Source organism: Meles meles, chromosome 11 (assembly GCF_922984935.1).
Source record: "Meles meles chromosome 11, mMelMel3.1 paternal haplotype, whole genome shotgun sequence".
In the NCBI taxonomy this organism is placed as follows: domain Eukaryota; kingdom Metazoa; phylum Chordata; class Mammalia; order Carnivora; family Mustelidae; genus Meles; species Meles meles.
The window spans coordinates 78,766,800-78,784,210 of NC_060076.1; the positions used below are offsets into that span (position 1 = coordinate 78,766,800).

The following is a 17,411-nucleotide window of genomic DNA, read 5'->3' on the forward strand; positions in this document are numbered from 1 at the left end:
GCAGGCAGAGGTAGAGGAAAAAGCAGGCTCCCTGCCAAGCAAGGGCCTGATGTGGGAATCGATCCCAGGACCCTGGAATAATGACCTGAGCTGAAGGTAGCCATTTAACCAACTAAGCCACCCAGGCGTCCCAACTTTTAACACATTTTAAGTGAAAATTCTAAGTGAAAGAAACCTGGCCATGGTAGGGAGTTAGGAAAGGACTGAACTGCTTGGCAAACTTTCAGTGCCAACACAGGAATGATGTGGAGAGACACTGGAGATATTTAAGAACGTCTCACCTCCTGCACTGCTAATCCGAACCCACAATTGTTCAGACAAGAGTAAAGAGGGAAGGCAGCATGCTCTCTCTTCTTTTCCTCTGTTTAATCCAGCTCCTCACCTACTCAAGGTCACCTCACCTCCTTCAGGGTAAAGAGAAGCCAGTGGCACTCCCTCCTCCAGCAACCTGAGATGCTGAAAGGAAAGAAGGCAAAGGGAAAGAAGGTGGCCCCAAAGCCTCTGTCATCAAAAACAGGAGGCCAAAAAGCTGCTCACTCCTCTGTCTAAGAAAAGAATTTTGGCATTGGACAGGACATCCAGCCCAAAAAGGGACCTCACCCACTTAGTCAAATGGCCCTGCCACATCAGGCTGCAGTGACAAAGGGTGATTCTCTATAAACTGTACAAGTGCCTCCCATGGTAAACCAGCTCGCCCACACCTTGGACCGCCACACAGCGACTCAGCTGCTTCAGCTGGTCCACAGGTACAGGCCAGAAACAAAGCCAGAGAAGAACCAGAGGCTGTTGGCCCGGACTGAGAAGAAGGCTATGGGCAAAGGGGATGTCTCCACTAAGAGACCGCCTGTCCTTCGAGCTGAGGTTAGTACTGTCCTCACCTTGGTGGACAACAAGGAGGCGCAGCTGGTAGTGATCGTACATGAGGTGGATCCCACTGAGCTAGTGGTCTTCCCGCCTGCCCTGTGTCAGCAAATGGGTGTCCCCTACTGCATTATCAAGGGCAAGGCCAGGCTGGGGTGTCTGGTCCCCAGGAAGACCTGCATCCTGGTAGCCTTCACACAGGTGAACTCAGAAGACAAAGGAGCTCCAGCTAAGCTGGTGGAATGTACCAGGACCAATGACAATGACAGATATGAGATCTGCTGCCCCTGGGGAGGCAACGTCCCATGTCTGAAGTCAGTGGCTCATGCTGCCAAGCTGGAAAAGGCAAAGGCTAAAGAACTGGCTGCCAAACTGGACTGGGCTGTTGAAGTTTCTGTATATAAAAGTAATAAAAATTTCTCTCTAAAAAGAGAGAGAGAGAGAAACAAGTGGAACAAGTGGTAAGGGAATAAAACTTTTTTTTTTTTCAGTTGATGCTTTTTATGGTACTCTTTTATGTCTAATGACTTTTGCAAAGCACTCCTCAAATTCTGGCTCCTCCATGAGATTCACTGTAAATTTTTCCAAGTCCTTTCCAGCAGCCTCCTTTGGACCAATCCTCAGGGCGGGGAATGCAATTCCAGGGTGACCACTTTTACTCCAGATGAATTCCCACCCTCTGTCCATGCACCTCATGCAATCTCTTTTTGTCAGGGCTGCCTCACCCCAGCAAACACTCCTCTAGGACAGGGTCCTTCCGACAGAGTACACTCTTGGCTATCCTGCCCCAAGTCCACTTGGCTTCTAGGAAACTGGGAATGCTTGCCCAGCAAACAGTTAAAGTAGAGGTCTCTCCCAGGACACCTGGGTGTCTCAGTCAGCTAAGGGTCTGCCTTTGGCTCAGGTCATGATCCCAGGGTCCTGGGATGGAGTCCCACATGTGGGCTCCCTGCTCAGTGGGAAATCTTCTTCTCCCTCTCCCTCTGCCTGCTGCTCCCCTGTGCTTGTGCTCTCTGTCAAGCAAGCAAATAAAAATATTTCATATATATATATTTAATATATATTATATATATATTATAGATAATATATATTATATATATTATAGATAATATATATTATATATATTATATATATATTATATATATTATATATATTATATATATTATATATTATATATATTATATATATTATATATTATATATATATATATAGTCTCAAGTAGGGCCAGACCCAGAGGTTTGCAAGCAGTTGTTTACATACAGTTATGACCCCAGGGAGCCATTGAGCAGGAGAGAAAGAAAGAAACAGAAGGAGGCAAAGCCGATACAGGTGTGTTTTATCAACCTGGCCCCCAAGAAGGACAAAGATGAGCATCCTATGAGGACAGACTGCAGACCTTGATAAAATGAGTCTCAGAGCTGAGGAAAGTAAAAGCATTTATCCGTTGTCTTTCATCCCCCACCAGCCAAGTGTAGCCCCAGTGGTATTAACTCCCCAGTATTCCAAGCTAAGCACATTGAGGTCAGCGCCATTTTACAGAGAAGCCCTAGGGCCAGTGGGGGAGGTGATGTAGGGTGGGCCTGAGGCCAGGCCTTGTCTCCCTGGGCTCAACACACTTCCTCTAGGGCTCCCTCTCCTTTCCTGGATGTTAAAGGACAAAATCACAACTCTTAGGCAAAGATAAAATGAACATTTCTCAAAAATGGTCCTTAACTCATTAGCTAATGAGGGGATAGTTATAATGTTAGAAATAGTTGGAAGGAGAATCCAAATTTCAGTTACATATTTAAGCCCTTGGGAATCTGAAATGAAAGGAACTTGCAGAATAGATACAAAACTGGCATCTTTGAAGGAAAAGAGAGAGGCATGAATTGAATACCCATCAGACAAAATCCACTTGCATCTCTCTGGACAGAAACAATTTGTATCACCATCAATCAATTTTCTAGAATTCACAGGAATGATAGAGTTAAATTATAGTATAAATATATAATATAAACTAAATTATAAAGAGAGATTATCTCTTTATAACTCAAAGAGAGTGAAACCTGCAGATCCCAGAGAATTACATAACCAAGTAGAGTGTTCTAGACAATGCCCAGTTTCCATTTAAATGACCCAGTCATCTTTTTTGCCCATTTCAAATCTTTCACAACTTTTCTTGACTAGGCCATTATGGGACACTCTAGTCTTCATTATCTCATAACACCCATCAGACACTCTTCTGGGAATTCACTTCTGATCCAACCTTGAGAACTAATGGGTAAATCTCTAAACCAGTGTCCAGACACTATGACCCACAGGCCAAATCTGATGAGTAGATTTTTAGAGATGAAGTTTTAATGGAATACAGCCACATTTACCTATTGTCTAGAAAGCCTGTCTCTCTATAATGGTAGAGTTGAATTGTTGCTACAACTAGGACCATGTGGCCCCTAATGCCTAAAATAGTTACCATTTGGTTCTTTGTAGAAAAAGTTTGCCCATCTCTATTCTAGGTCATCAAACAGCAGGATTATGACACATCAATTTTCCTTTCCATCAGACGGGCCCTGCTTTTAATAGTGGTTTTCCAGGATCAAGGCCATGAAGGAAGCACTGGAGAAAAACCTGGCATTTTTCTAATCCTGTTCAGATCCTTCAAAGAATTCTCCCATTCCCTCCCCACATCATTTCATTTTTCTCTTTCACAGACTGGGGGTGGAGGGCAATTTGGACAGAGTTCAAAGACTGCTTTTCCTACTTCCCAATAAAGTCAACAAAGAAATGTCTAGACCTTCCTTAGAAAGCACAAGCACGTATTACCCATTGTCTCCCATGTGTGAGCCTTAATTAAAATCCCAAGATCACAGGAAAGGTGATGCTGTAGAACAAGTCTGTCCCATAAGTATCCAAAGACAAAACTGCTTGTAAACCATCATGGCTGAGATTCAAATCCAGGTCTGACCCAGCCCCAAACTTGTCCTACTCTTGGGATAGGTGTGACCCATAAGCTTAGAGTCCCTAGCCACTCACCTGCCATCAACACCGTCTACTTCCAGAGTCATTTTGCTGCTATTTTAAAAGACACTGGATGTGGCAAAAGCATTGGGGATGAGAAAAAATATTTTAGGCAGAATGTTTGAAATCTCCTTGCTGCTTCCCCCGCCATTCAGATAGGGAAGGAAACATGGGTCGACTTCCACACCAGCCTGGCAGAGGAAATAGACATCTGTCTCAGGACGGTATTTCTTACTCTTGGTAGCAGCCAGGAGTGCTTTCTGATCCAAAAGAAAAAATGCGCCTCAGCTAAGAAATATGAGATTAAAATTCAAGCATATTGAAACCAAACTTTGAATTAAGTTTCTTTCTTTAAAAAGAAAAAAAAAAAAAACCTGCTTAACAGCAACAGAAAGAATCTTCATGTTGCTAAAGCACCAGGTAGGATGTTTCTAATTAGCTCTTGGAAGAAAAGCATTCGGCAGCCAATTAGTGGAAGGTGAGGGGTGAACCACACCACCGAGATGCCGCGTCTTCACAAAACCCTTCACCTTACCCTTTCTTTTGCCCACGCTTCGTTGTTGCTTTGGTTCTAACAGGAGAATCAGAGACTCAGGTTGGCAGCTGGTCGTTTGAAGCCACAGAGAAGGACTATCAAGCTGAGTGTCAAGACTGTTTCCTGGGCTGCCGTCTGGAAACTGGAGATGGTTTCCCTAATTCTCTGTGAAGTTCATTCCTCCAGTAGTTTTTACTTTGCGAGGTCAGATGTTACATTTCCAGCAACCCCGAGGACATCGTGGCCCTCTTTCTTGACACATTATGAAATAAAATAGTCGATGGATAGCTCCTATTGTTGGTGGGGTGCTAGAAAAAAGCAAAGCTTCTGGCTTCAAATTTGGGTTCAAAGACCAGCTCTGTCATTTTACAAGCCCTGTGACCTGGCACAAACTGTCTCCTGTCTTTGAACTTCCATCTTCTCATCTGTGAGTTAAGGATAATAGTCACACCCTAATTTTGTCGTGAGATTTAAATAAGAGAGGTTAGGAAAATCTTTGCCCAGGGCCTGATACCCTCTGGGTATTTCAATGCATTCCCTCCTCTCTACTCCACCACTGTACTCTACTCAGCAGTTACCATGCCTCTGAGAAATTTTATGAGTTTCGATATTGTTCCTACCTTAATGTGCTCTCTACTCTCATTCATTTTTCCTTTGTTTCCTATCCCATCCCCAGTGCAGATGCATTTGTGTTTCTCTTCAGCTTCACTGGTCTCTTCTTCATCCAGCAACACAAAAGGAAACTCAAAGTGGCTGCCTACACAGTGGTTGGGTGTGTCTTCATAATTGGCCTATAGGTCTTTAGGACTGACCGGCACTACGGAACTGCAGAACAGGGGTCTACGAAGAGAATGCTAGGCTCCCTAAAAGCTACGCACTCTTTCTGTGTTTACCAGACTACCAGCTGCTTTGGTGGAAGACAGTTCCAGAACAAAGCCTTTTGGTATCTTGAATTCAAAAGGAAGAGAAGTCCTCAACAGCATAACAATAGAAAACAAACAAAAAAAAAAACACCCAGAAAGTCTAGAAGTAAATAGTCTAGGTAGGAAAAGATGTGGGCTATTTGTTTTTACTCCGATGGACTTTTTCTTTTTTTTTTTTTAAATGAACTGCTTGGGGTTTTTTAATAGCACTAGTGGGGCGTGGCTTCACGTTGATCTTCAAGCTCCTCAATGGACTGAAAGGAAGAACTACGTGACTATTTAAAATTGGCTTTTCTACATTTTTCCAAACCAAATAATTTTGCAAATTACATTAAGGTTAGAATTCTGGAAGCCAAGAATGTCTTTATACATAACCCAAAATAAGGCACAGTCTCTGCCCAATATAAATATCACCAAAGATGTCTGCTTTCAACTGCATGAATGGTTTGATGCTATTTTTCCTAGCTATTCCTTTGGAAAGTCCTTATTAACATTACCAAATAACTCCAGTCCAAGAAAGAAGTCAATCAAGATAATCTAAAGTCCAGAAAGCTGGCTCACAGTGATCCAGTACAATCCACAAAGTGTGAGAGCCAAGTAGACCAGAGTAAGATGACACTTCCTAGTTCTTTCCCTTCTGGCATCTGCCTCAAACAGGTTTTCTGCCATTAATAGCTGTCAGCACGGGGACTTCCCAACTGCAATATGTGTCAAAAAGGGAAAATTATTTTCTCATCAATCATGCTACCTTAATACCAAGAATAAACAGATACTCTTTCCAAGTTAAGAGGTAGGAAAAGTCTGCTGGCTCAAGCTGCTAACCAGTTTCTCATTTTTTCCTAAACATCCGTCTTCGAAACACATATTTTATGTTAATGTAAATTTATACAATAATATTTGAATTTCTGTGATGATCATTGCCAGTTGAAAACAAGATTTGCAAGCCTAAAACCACTAAAAATGTTAAGCTATAACTGCATCCCCAGTTCTTAGAAGAATGCCTGGCACACACATTTAGTCAGTAAATGCTTGTGGAGTTAAGGATTGTCCATAATAAATAGTAATTAAGCCAAAAAAGAGGATAGGATCAACCTTGGAGAGTGTGGGAAGGGAGATGGGAAGGGCAAGTGTGGGAAGAAATAGGAATAAAAAGGAAAGGAGAGAGGGCCTACAGAGTAACCATGGAAACCAGCAATAAGTAAGGGATGGACAGAGTAAAAAGTGGCAACAAAAAACTGAGCAGGAGAAACCGGAGAGATAGAGAAAAACCTCAAAACACAAGAGTAAACATTAGCCTGGTTTAGGAGAAGATACAACATTTCCCTTGTTCACCAGCCTTTTTCTACAAGTACAGTCCTCTTATGAAGGAATAGATCCATTTTCAACTTCAACTTTTATTTCCAATCCTGTGTATGAACAAATTTTACATATCCATAATTTGACTCTGAGAGTAGAAAAACAAATAGCAGAAGAGAGCTGATGACGGTAGAAACATTTTCTCTCGTATTAAGAGTTATATATGATAGATGATAAAGAGATATATCATAGATAGAGATGAGGGGAAAAAATACAGAAATGGTTCATTCTTGACATATTGATTTTATTTTTATAGAAAGTAGCCTGATTAAGGTAGAAGTGTCCTAACAAACCATGTTGTGCCTCCCCCTTTGCAGCCAGTCCCGGCAATCACACAGTACACCCTGTGCATATTGTACTGCTTAAAGCAGTCATAAGTTCACCCAAATTCAAAGGAAGAAGAATTAGACTCAGCCTCTCCATAGGAGAACAGAAGGTGACACTATGAAGGAGCCTGCGGAACAAAAGACATGGCTGTGGCTGTCTCTGGAAAGTACCATCTGCCTCAATGACTGACTGAAGCTCCAGGAGGGGGCAAAGGTCTGGAGTCATCGTCTCCTCTCCAGGCTCTACCCCCACTAACTTTCACTGGGAGCACTCCTGACAGCCAGACCAAGAATTCTTCAACCACTGCAGACTTCCTTGCTCAGCTGGAGTTGCTGTCTTCAATACCATCAGTTCAATTCTTCGATCACTCAGTTGCCTGACCAGAGGGGAAACAAAAGCAAAAACAAAAACACTTCCTTTTTTCATGGTCAGGCCTTGTGGAAGAGAAATACTGTCAAAGACTGAGACTCCTCTTGTAACCTTAAGAACTTCAACTCTTTCCTAGTCCCAACCCTGACAGAATTAGGCCCTCCTTCCCTTAACACCCTCAGCTTCTCCTTGTCCTTCTCAAACTGTGCTGTGAAGCACACTTTTTTTGTTTGTTTGTTTGTTTTGAGAGAGAGAGATCACAAGTAGACAGAGAGGCAGGCAGAGAGAGGGGGAGGAGAGCAGGCTCCCTGCTGAGCAGAGCGCCCAATGTGGGGCTCCATCCCAGGACCCTGAGATCATGACCTGAGCTGAAGGCAGAGGTTTAACCCACTGAGCCACCCAGGAGCCCCTGAAGCACACTTTGACTTGTCTCTCAGTGAACCTCCCAATGAGCTCTTGAAAGTAGGGTTGGTGTTTCGTTCCAACTTTGCTTATCCAGGCCTAACCCTAATTAACCACTTCAGTCTTAAAAGTCATGTGCTGTCATGTAAAAAGTCAGGTCTTGCAGACAGAAAACCTGGATTCCTAGCCTGGTTCTTCAACACACCAGGACACACCGGCCCATGTGGTCAAACTCTCTGAGGCTTGAGTTTTCTCTCATTAGCATAGGGATAGGGCTACCTGACTGCCTACATCACACAACAGTAATTCTGAGAGTCAACTGAGATGATATGCTATAAAATTACAAGGCATCATTTTCCAATATTAGTTTCTAAATGAATATAGATCTCTACCCCTTATTGCCAAAGCTTATAAAATTTCAGTACAGTACTAAATATTCTCTCCACTCCATCAGCCAAACTAGACTTGACACACTGTTGACTTTAAGTGCTTAGGGTCATAAATCCAAGCTATACAAAAACTCTTAAAAATGAATTTTAATAAAGCAATCAAGAATTTAAAACAGATATACAAAGTGGTTCGCTCTGCAGAATATTTCCATTCAAAGCAGGAAAAATAAATTCCTAAATAGATAAAGGACTTCTTTTTTTTTTTTAAGATTTTATCTATTTATTTGACAGAGAGATAATGAGAGAGGGAACACAAGCAGGGGGAGTGGGAGGAGAAGCAGGCTTCCCACCAAGCAGACAGCCTGATGTGGGACTCGATCCCAGGACCCTGGGATCATGACCTGAGCCTAAGCCAGACTCTTAACGACTGAGCTACCTAGGCACACCAGAAAAAGGATTTCTAAGGAGCACAGAAGAAACGAAAAGGGTACAGTGGATCACTATGAACTCACTAAAGAAATGTGCAGCATTTTCCCCAAGATTTTGCTTGGCATTTTGCATTTAGAAATAGTCTTCTTAAGAGTACTTATCAAAAAAAAAAAAAATCATCAGCCTTCATTCATTGCATACTACACTTTTTCAGAGAAATTAAATAATCTGTCTGCAAGTCAATGAATATTTGCTACTTCAAATGCAATAAAATTAAATCATGCTAATACCTACTCCCTCTTCCTCCAGTCCTCAAATTATATTATTTAACAAAGCAAAAACTTAAATATCAGAAAAATTGTGAGGTTACTACATTTAACACAAAAAGAAACCAAATTCTGAATATTTCACACTAGCACAGAATTGGTATGGTTTTTCTCTCAAAGAGTGTGCTAGTCAAAAATGTAAGCAAATGTAAGCATGAAGAGTCAAATACAACTTTTGTATTCATTATCTCTAATGCATAGAGATATTACTCATGAAATTAACAAAATATAACTAAGAAAAATAGAGATTAACTAAAATTTATGGTGTGTAATCAGTTTTCACACAGGAAGTTTTCCAACCAACCTTAATTCCATCAAGGGGTGTTAACTCCACTCACACTGACAAGCATCTGAGCCTGTAAGGAAACAAATTAAGGAACTTCATTTCTAAGGTTGATATGGATAAGGAGTCCCTAGTCCTCACAAGGAAATAAGAAATGTAGAATATCTCCAGGTGATTTGGGGGATTGGGCAGACCTGGAAACTATGACTTGAGTTATTTACATTCCCCTCGCCAGCTCCTTCCAGCCACTTCTTGGGTCTGTCTTGCAAAGTCTCTAGCCCTTCTTCTGGCTCACTTGTCAATTTTTCTCACAAGTAATTCTGGCCCCATAATACCCTGATATTCTTTAAGTTCACATGTACAGTTTTGACTCTCTGGGACCATAAAGGGCCAAAAGGCAATGAACTTCATCACAATGCCAAAGGAGGAAACTAAATCGTGTTTATAAAGCTCTGTGAGGGCAGGAGTCACTTTAGCAAGGGAGAATATGGCCACTTCTCAGTTTCCCCTAGAAGGAGAAACTAAAGTCCTGAAAATAAAATTAATGTCTACTGCTAGCAATGCAGGTGAAGAGACCATGAGGGGGACCACTATAAATAGATGATCCTTAGCCAGAAAAATAGATAATAAAAAAAAAAAAAAAAAACCCATGGGGTAGATTGATTGCATTACTCTAACCAGCCCTAGATCCTCACCCTTTGCCAGATAACTGTGCAAGGCTTTCCACTGTGGTCAGAGTGTTCTACCCTGGCCCTCCACTCTTGCCTTGGCCACAGGACTTGTTTGGACCAGGAAAATGAAGTACAGAATTGCCAGACTTAGCAAATAAAAAAATACAGGATGTCCAAGTTGAAAGTAAGTGTGCCAGTTCCAAGCCTCGGGCTCAAGAGTTCTTGCAAATTTCTACTCACTTTTGTGCTTTTACCTGCCTGAGCTAGGAGAAGATAAATAGAGGGAGAAGAAATACAGGGAGCAGAGCCAGCTCTCTCCCCCATCACTCCAGCCGAGGTCATCCTCCAACAGCCAGCACTCAGCCAACTCCCATTCAAGATGAGTGAGCCCAGCCAGATCAGCAGAACCATCTGGTCGATCCCCAAGAGAACCCTCTGAAGCATCAACAACTGACACAGATTCTTAGAGGCCAATGAGCTTGTGGTTGTTTGTAATGCAGCATGACTACATTAATGGACAGCCATTGTAGCCCATAAAGGGGAATACTGTGCTATGGTGGGATTTGTAACCTTGCTGATGGGGGTTGTGATTAGTTACTAGAGCTGACTAGGAAGTACCCTCTAAATGCCAAAGAATAGGCATCTCTGTCTCCCCACCCCATTCTGTACATTGAAAACTAGAGAAAAACATTTAATGTCTATTCCTCTGCTCACAGAAATGAGCTAAGACCCCTTCCCACCTGTCAATTACCCCCTCCAGTAAAACCCTGGCATTGCCTATGGCAATATAAATATAAATAAAAAGAACTGACCCCAGCAAGCTTATTCTTCTGTGGCCGTTGACAGTGGCAGGTCCAAACTGTGTACCTGCTGTCCCTAGGCAGGGGCGGGTAAGAGGCACATATCTAACTCATTAGAGTTACTTCAGATAATATGTGCGGCCGTGTGTTCGAACTGAATTCTTCCAGCCTCTGCTTCAACAGGAGTGACACAAAGGATGTCATGTGCCAAAGTGGGAGCAAGGCAAGACCTGCAGCTTCATACAGAACCATCTGGAAAGGCCTCAAGAACTTGTCTCACGAATCTTGAAGCTTTCAGTCAGATCAAAAATATCAAAGGAGATCAGAGAGAGGCACCTGAGTGGCTCAGTGGGTTAAGCCTCTGCCTTCAGCTCAGGTCATGATCTCAAGGTCCTGGGATTGAGCCCCGCATTGCGCTCTCTACTCAGCACCCCTCCCACCTGCCTCTCTGCCTATTTGTGATCTCTCTGTCAAATAAGTAAATAAAATCTTAAAAAAAAAAAAAAAAAAAGAGGAGATCAGAGAGGGTGGAAAAAGGAAATAAGTGTTTTTTCCCTTTTCTTTTCCTCTTTTCTTTCATGCAAGAAGTGCTACTGTCTTGTGAACCCCCATCTTCCTTTACCTGGGACAACGAAGGGGTACCATCTTCTACCCTCAAGGATATAGAGTAATAGGCTGGAAGCGAGAGTTTCAAGGAGAGTTCCTGAAAAATTTGAAGTGCAATGTATACACCAAAGACTAGTTTCCAACTCATGGCTAAGAAGGCCAGGATGGAGTGTTACCTAAGCTCCACCTTCTGCAAGGACAATGTGTCCAGGGAGCAAAGAGCCCCCTCTCTCTTGGTGCTGCAGGCAGGACAGTGCTCTCTGGTGGGTCAGCCCACATCCTCAGGGCTGGCTGGGCAAGGATCCTGGCAGCAGATGTGAGCAGTACCCAAAAGAGATCCAGCTCATCTCATCTACCCAGGGTGAGAACATCTCAGCAGAAGGAGTTGACTAGGGACCCACCAGCTAAGGGAGGAGTTACAAAGGGCCAACCCAAATGCAGGTGAATCCACACAGGTAATGGGAGCAGGAGGAAAAGCTCAGCAGAGTACTTCAAAGAGCCCAAAAAGGCAGCCACAAAAAAACCCAGAAAAGGTCTGCTTTAATCATCAGCAACTTGACTAGGGATGGTAGCTTCAGGCCCATCTTCATCCCTCTCCCACCTTTCATGTTGGCAAAGATGTGGCAGGTGAGGAAAAGTACACAGGGAGAAGGAGATGAGCAGGGACAGCAAGGTGAGCAGGAAGTGGGTGAAGAGGAAGAGAGATGAAGAGGGAGAAGGGTGAGGGGGGTTGGTGGGGACCGGAAGTGAGGAGGGAGAGCAGGAGGCAGGGAAGTGAGAGGCGAGGAGGGAAGGGTGTGAAGGTGAGGAGGGAAGGGTAAGGAGGGAGGGGCTGAATAGGGGAGAGGAGGAACAGGAGTGAGCAGGGAGGGGAAGGGAGCAGGGGCATGAAGAGGGAGGGGTAAAGAGGGAGAGGAAGGAGGAGGAAGAGGAGGGGAGAAGAGAAAGGACAGGAGTGAGGAGGAGAGGGGATGGGAGTCAGAGGAGGGGAAGGAAGAGAATGAGGAGTGGGGAAGGAGAGAAGGGTGAGGCAGGAGTGAGGGCGAACACAGAGGGGTGGAGACAAGAGGACCATGCCTGAAGCAGGTCAGAGCTGAAGGCAGTCAGACACTGGTTGCTGTCACATTCAAAGTTTTGATTAACATCTGCACCATGACATTCTAATTACTGAATGGAGATTGTGCTTGCAACCTAAAGTGACCTTGGAGTATCTTTTATGTAAGACTGGAGGCAAAAGCAGAAAGACCTGCCAGCATTGACATCCTGGGCAGGAGACAATTAATCCCACTGAATCAAGCTCAATGGTTTGTTGGGGGAAAGACTGTAATGCAGTGTTTTATGTCACAGATGCTGCTTGGTAAACTCACCAGTTACATATTGTCAAAGCTGTGTTTTCTACTCTTATGGATTTATACACATTCTTTCCAGCATCTTGCCCACACTGAGGAGAAAGAGGAGGTTCTTTTGCTTTCAGTCACAGGGTCTGGGCTGTGGTCAGAAATAGCCTGTAGAAGACAAGAATTGTTGAGGTCCAAAATGTACACGGTGGACGGTAATGGCCAGGGGAGGGCTCACGCCTCCGTCCAGGTTTCCACTGACTATGTGGACAGAATGAGCTGTGTCTGCTCTGGCCATGTACCTCCAAAGACCTCTCTCCTTCTGTGTCTTCCACAACCCAACTTTTCTGCTGTGTTGCCAGGAGTTGAGGAGAAACCCTTTACCCAGCCCCTCAAATTTCACCTCCATGTATTTTTATAAGATGTACCTACTACAAGAATTTTGTTGAATACCCAAAAGCCAGCTCTACTGAGAAAATAGAGATGAAAATGAGTGTCCGGATTTAGAGACAGTCATTGAACTAGGGGCCCTTGCAGTTATAGAACATTCCCTGGGTGTTAAAACAAATGGCCAGAAAATAATAATAATAATTAAAACATTAGAATAGAAAGAGAAGAATCACTGTGTTCACTTATTTTTGAAGTACTGAGCTCTATCCTTTAACATACACAAAACGATCCTAGGTTAGTATTTTAAAACAGCAATGGCAAGCTTGGCCTCGGGGCTGGTGAGGCTCATTCTTAGCCAGTTGATATTGAAGGTCAAGTATGACTTGACATTCTCTCATCACCTCCTGGGGCTGTAAAAGCCCAAGCCTGTGGACAGATCAGAGTCCCCCTGGCAGGGAGTTCCCCTCCCTGCTTCAGACTAAGGCTAACAGAGAGCAGAGGGGAGGCGAGCGAACTTGCTAGAACACAGAGAGGTCCTTCCGCTTGCTACAAACTAAGCTCTCTGAAAAACAGAGGAGATGCCAGGGAGGCCTTCAGAGCATGCCAGAAAAAGAACAACAAGAAGAAGCAGCGATGGCAATTTAGTTAATCTTTGAAAAGCAAGAAAGACAGAGACCCTTCAGGAGAAAACACAAGAAAGGCTGATGGCTTGGGGAGGAGACAGACCTGGACTGGCTCAGCATAGAAATGTTCAGTCCCTGCATATGTCTCTGCTCCCCCAGACGGCTCATCTCATGCCTCCCCAATCCATCCCACGTATCTTCAAGTTTGTAGAAACACAGGCTGTTCTCCATGCAACCACGAGTGTGGAAGATCTGTAATCTACTTCAATGCCACAAGAGGTTATTAAGCATGTACTTTGTATGAGGTACTGTGTGCAAAGTGATATGGAGGCAGCGATGATGAACAAAACATGAGTCCTGCCCTCAGGGAGCTTTGGGTTAAAGTGAGATATGGACACAAATAATAAAGATAAATACAAGATGGTTTTGGGGGCATGCTACAAAATGAAACACACCAAGGAGGGCAAGATGAAATCCAGCTCCAGACAATACTGGGGAGAATGGGAGGGCTTGTAGAAGCAGCAGCCTCTGAGATGTGCACTGAAGGGTGTGAAGGATTTCAGAAGGCAGGGAGAGAGGGAGGCGGGAGGAGAGAGCCCATCAGATTTCTTGAGTTTAACTAAAATAATCAGCATTTCCAACCTGCATTGGACTAACCCATTCTAAGAAGCCAGACAGGCTGCCTAAAGATCATGGTGTTGGGGGTGAGGGGACGGGAAACACAGTGTGTTGTCACTGAGGTTACAGGATAAGAACAGAACAGAGACTCAGGCCCCGGAACCTCTTCACCCTTACAAATGCCAGCTGTCCTGGATAACAGCCCTTTTCCGGCAGGGGATGAGTTGATCCCACACCATCCTGCCCAGTTTCCCAGTGGTGCTCCATCTACTACGACAGCAGGAGCTAGCTACTAGAAAGCCCCGTGACAGCTCATGAGGTTAATCACCTGAGTTTGCAACTACTCGCCTTCATCAGTTTCCCCTGCCCTCCACGTTTTTCTCCCTTTACTGCAGTTTTCCGACAGCGTCTGTCAGCAATCTCCCCATAATCCCGGTTTATCATTCCGCTGCGTTTCCGGACGAGCTTTGGGGCCACTGCAGTTCGACCAGGGCCTGGCTTTGTTCCTCCCGCCCCAGCGGGCTTGCAGTCAAATTTCACACGAGATTATGCTGAGCTCAAAGGGCAGGAGGGGGCCTCAAAGGCGGAGCGAGAGCTGCTACCAGCCTGCCTGAAGGTCTCCTCATTGCCAGCGGAGGAACGGAATGGAGGACCGCACTCCATCGTTCATCTCTCTTCCTGTGTCCTAGGGTGACCACGGCAGATGATACAATGCACGATTTGGAATTTGCTCCATGGTGGTATTCAAACTGCACGGCTATCAAAACTCCTATGAACGGTCACCTGAGAAGGGGTATATGTTCATACCTTTGCTATGGAAGGAAATGTGGGATGTTTTAGGAAACCACTGATCTAAGGTCAGAGACCGACAAAAAAATCTGAAAACTACCAGTGTCCCCTGTGAGCATGATCATCCAGGCCACCTGCTCAGTCGTATAGAAGGCTCTAATATCAGGGATACCGCCCCCATAGTATACTCTCCCTCTTTCTGTCTGGATGGTCTGTCATTGAAACGAACATGTGAATTTCTCTGTGAGCGAGGGGTTCCAGCCAGATCATTCCAGAAAAATTCTCGGAAATTGCCACCTTCCAGCCAATAACTATAAAGCGAAAACAGTTCCTAGTAAAGAGGGCGTGATGGAAGCTTCGCTTACCTCTGCCTCAGTTTCCTCCTTTGTGCAGCGGCGATAAAAGCGGTGCCCACCTCTAGAGGTGCCACGAGAAATAAATGAGTTAAGACCAGTAGAGTGCTAAGAAGCCCTGTGTGGCACATAAAAAAATGCTCAGTGAATGGGCACACGGGATGAATGAAAAGGAGGCCAGCCAGCCCTCTGTCTATGGCGGCCCTCGACTGGGAATTCCTACCCAGCGCGCAGCAGAAATGGCCGGCCTGAGCCATGGCGTGGTGGAGGCAGAGTGGAACCCAATTCCCACCTCTCTGCTGCGAAGCATAAACCACACACCAGGAGAGAGGGGGAGGCTTCTCAAGAAAGAATTCCTTTGGCGTCTTTGCTTCAAGCTTGGCTTCACACCCCCAATCACCCCTCGGAGCCACCGTAGTCTCAGCTACAGGTGTGGTCACGTGGTTTTTTAAAAGACCGCACGTCCCACCAATCATCTCCTCCGCTTAACCCGCTCCCCAGGGTTGCGCATGCTCCCTGGGCTCAGATAGCTGTAGATAAAGAGACACCGGAAGTTGGGAGAAGAGGCGGGTCGGTCGACTTGTGCGCTTGCGCACGTGAACAAAACGAGCCCCCGGGGCATTTCGCTTTTCCATTTCTGCGTTAAGGGAACACACAGCAAGCCTGCTCTGTAAAAGAAAAGGCCATATTCTGAAAGTCTTCGTGGGTATATGATAGGTTTTGTTCCCTCTTCTCTGACTTTCTAGAAACTTCCACCCCAGATCTGAAGATGAAAACGCGTCATGGGGAGGAGCGAAGGCGGCTCACCTGTGGGACCTCCCTGACGCAGCCAGCTCTGCTCAGGTGTTTTCGGTCAAGTAATTCATCTGAACTCACAGCACATAATTCGAAATCTTCAGATTTGCATGCGAACTATTTCTACTTTCTTAAGCAAATCTGGCTTTTAGCTATTATACAGAACACGCGTGATAAATCTTTTAAAAAAAATAGACTAAGGCTGCAGGGGAACCTCTGGGGAAGGTGTTACTCTTGGCTCCTGACTTCAGGTACAAAGCTCTGTCGCTTCCATTGCCCTGTTCTCCACCCCAACAAGTCTCAGTCGTTCAGGCAGGAAGCAAACAGAAGGCAGAACAGAAAGTAGTTACCAGGGCTCGTGGGCAGGGTTCCCTGGGGCAAAAGGATGCAGGCCGGAAGCACCTGGCGTGCGGTTAGGTGGAGTGGGCTGGTCATTTCTGAAGCAGAGGGGGGAGTGGTTTGAATGTTTCTCTTGTCTGCCTCCTCCAGCATAAAGATAGATGGAGACAGGAGATGAGCCAGCATCTCAGAGGCAAGACAGGAAAGCAAAGCAACACTTCTGAAGTGAATCCAAGCGGAGGGTCTCCGCTGCTTTCCTCCAAGTGGGGTTCACTACAGTTCAGCAACCAACAGGGTGAACCCAGAAACCAGGCAAGGGAAATCCTCACTGCAGACATCCCATGGAGTCTTGGAGAAAGAAGTCACCAGAGGGCTCTGGCCATGTTAAAGTTGAAAGTGTAAACCCTCAAATGAGGCAGCCTTGGAGGGGGACCCCTGGAAAGGGTGCATCCTGCTTCCCAGAGCCAGAGTGAGGGGAATGATTATCTGGGCAGAAAACAGCTCACAGGTCTAAGACTTGTCTATTCATATATCGTCCGTAGCTACATATGGTTTTCTCTCCGCTGATTGGATATCTTTCCATAAACTTGCATTTAGAGCACTGATAGACTTTCCAGCCCCAGCCTATCTGGAGAAGATACTTCCAGGGAATGGGAGAAAAGATAATAAACCTGAGAGCTGAACGGAACCGTTCACTTGTCCTGGCATAAACCAGTGGAGACGATGCTCAGCGCTCTGTGAACTCCGATTTCCTGGCTTGATGTGTGACCTTGGACACCTGCCAGGGCCCTTCCTTCCCAGCAATTGGCAGCTGGGGCTGCAAATGGAACTGTGGCTACAAAGCTGGTGAGTTATGTAATTCCTCACAAAAAGTGGACTTCTCCGTGGAA

General features: G+C 44.9%; 1 pseudogene; it reads left to right on the forward strand.

Annotated features, from left to right (window-relative positions):
- Nucleotides 1–453: 453 nt before the first annotated feature.
- LOC123952608 lies at nucleotides 454–14,859 on the forward strand (annotated as a pseudogene).
- The last annotated feature ends 2,552 nt before the right edge of the window (nucleotides 14,860–17,411 follow it).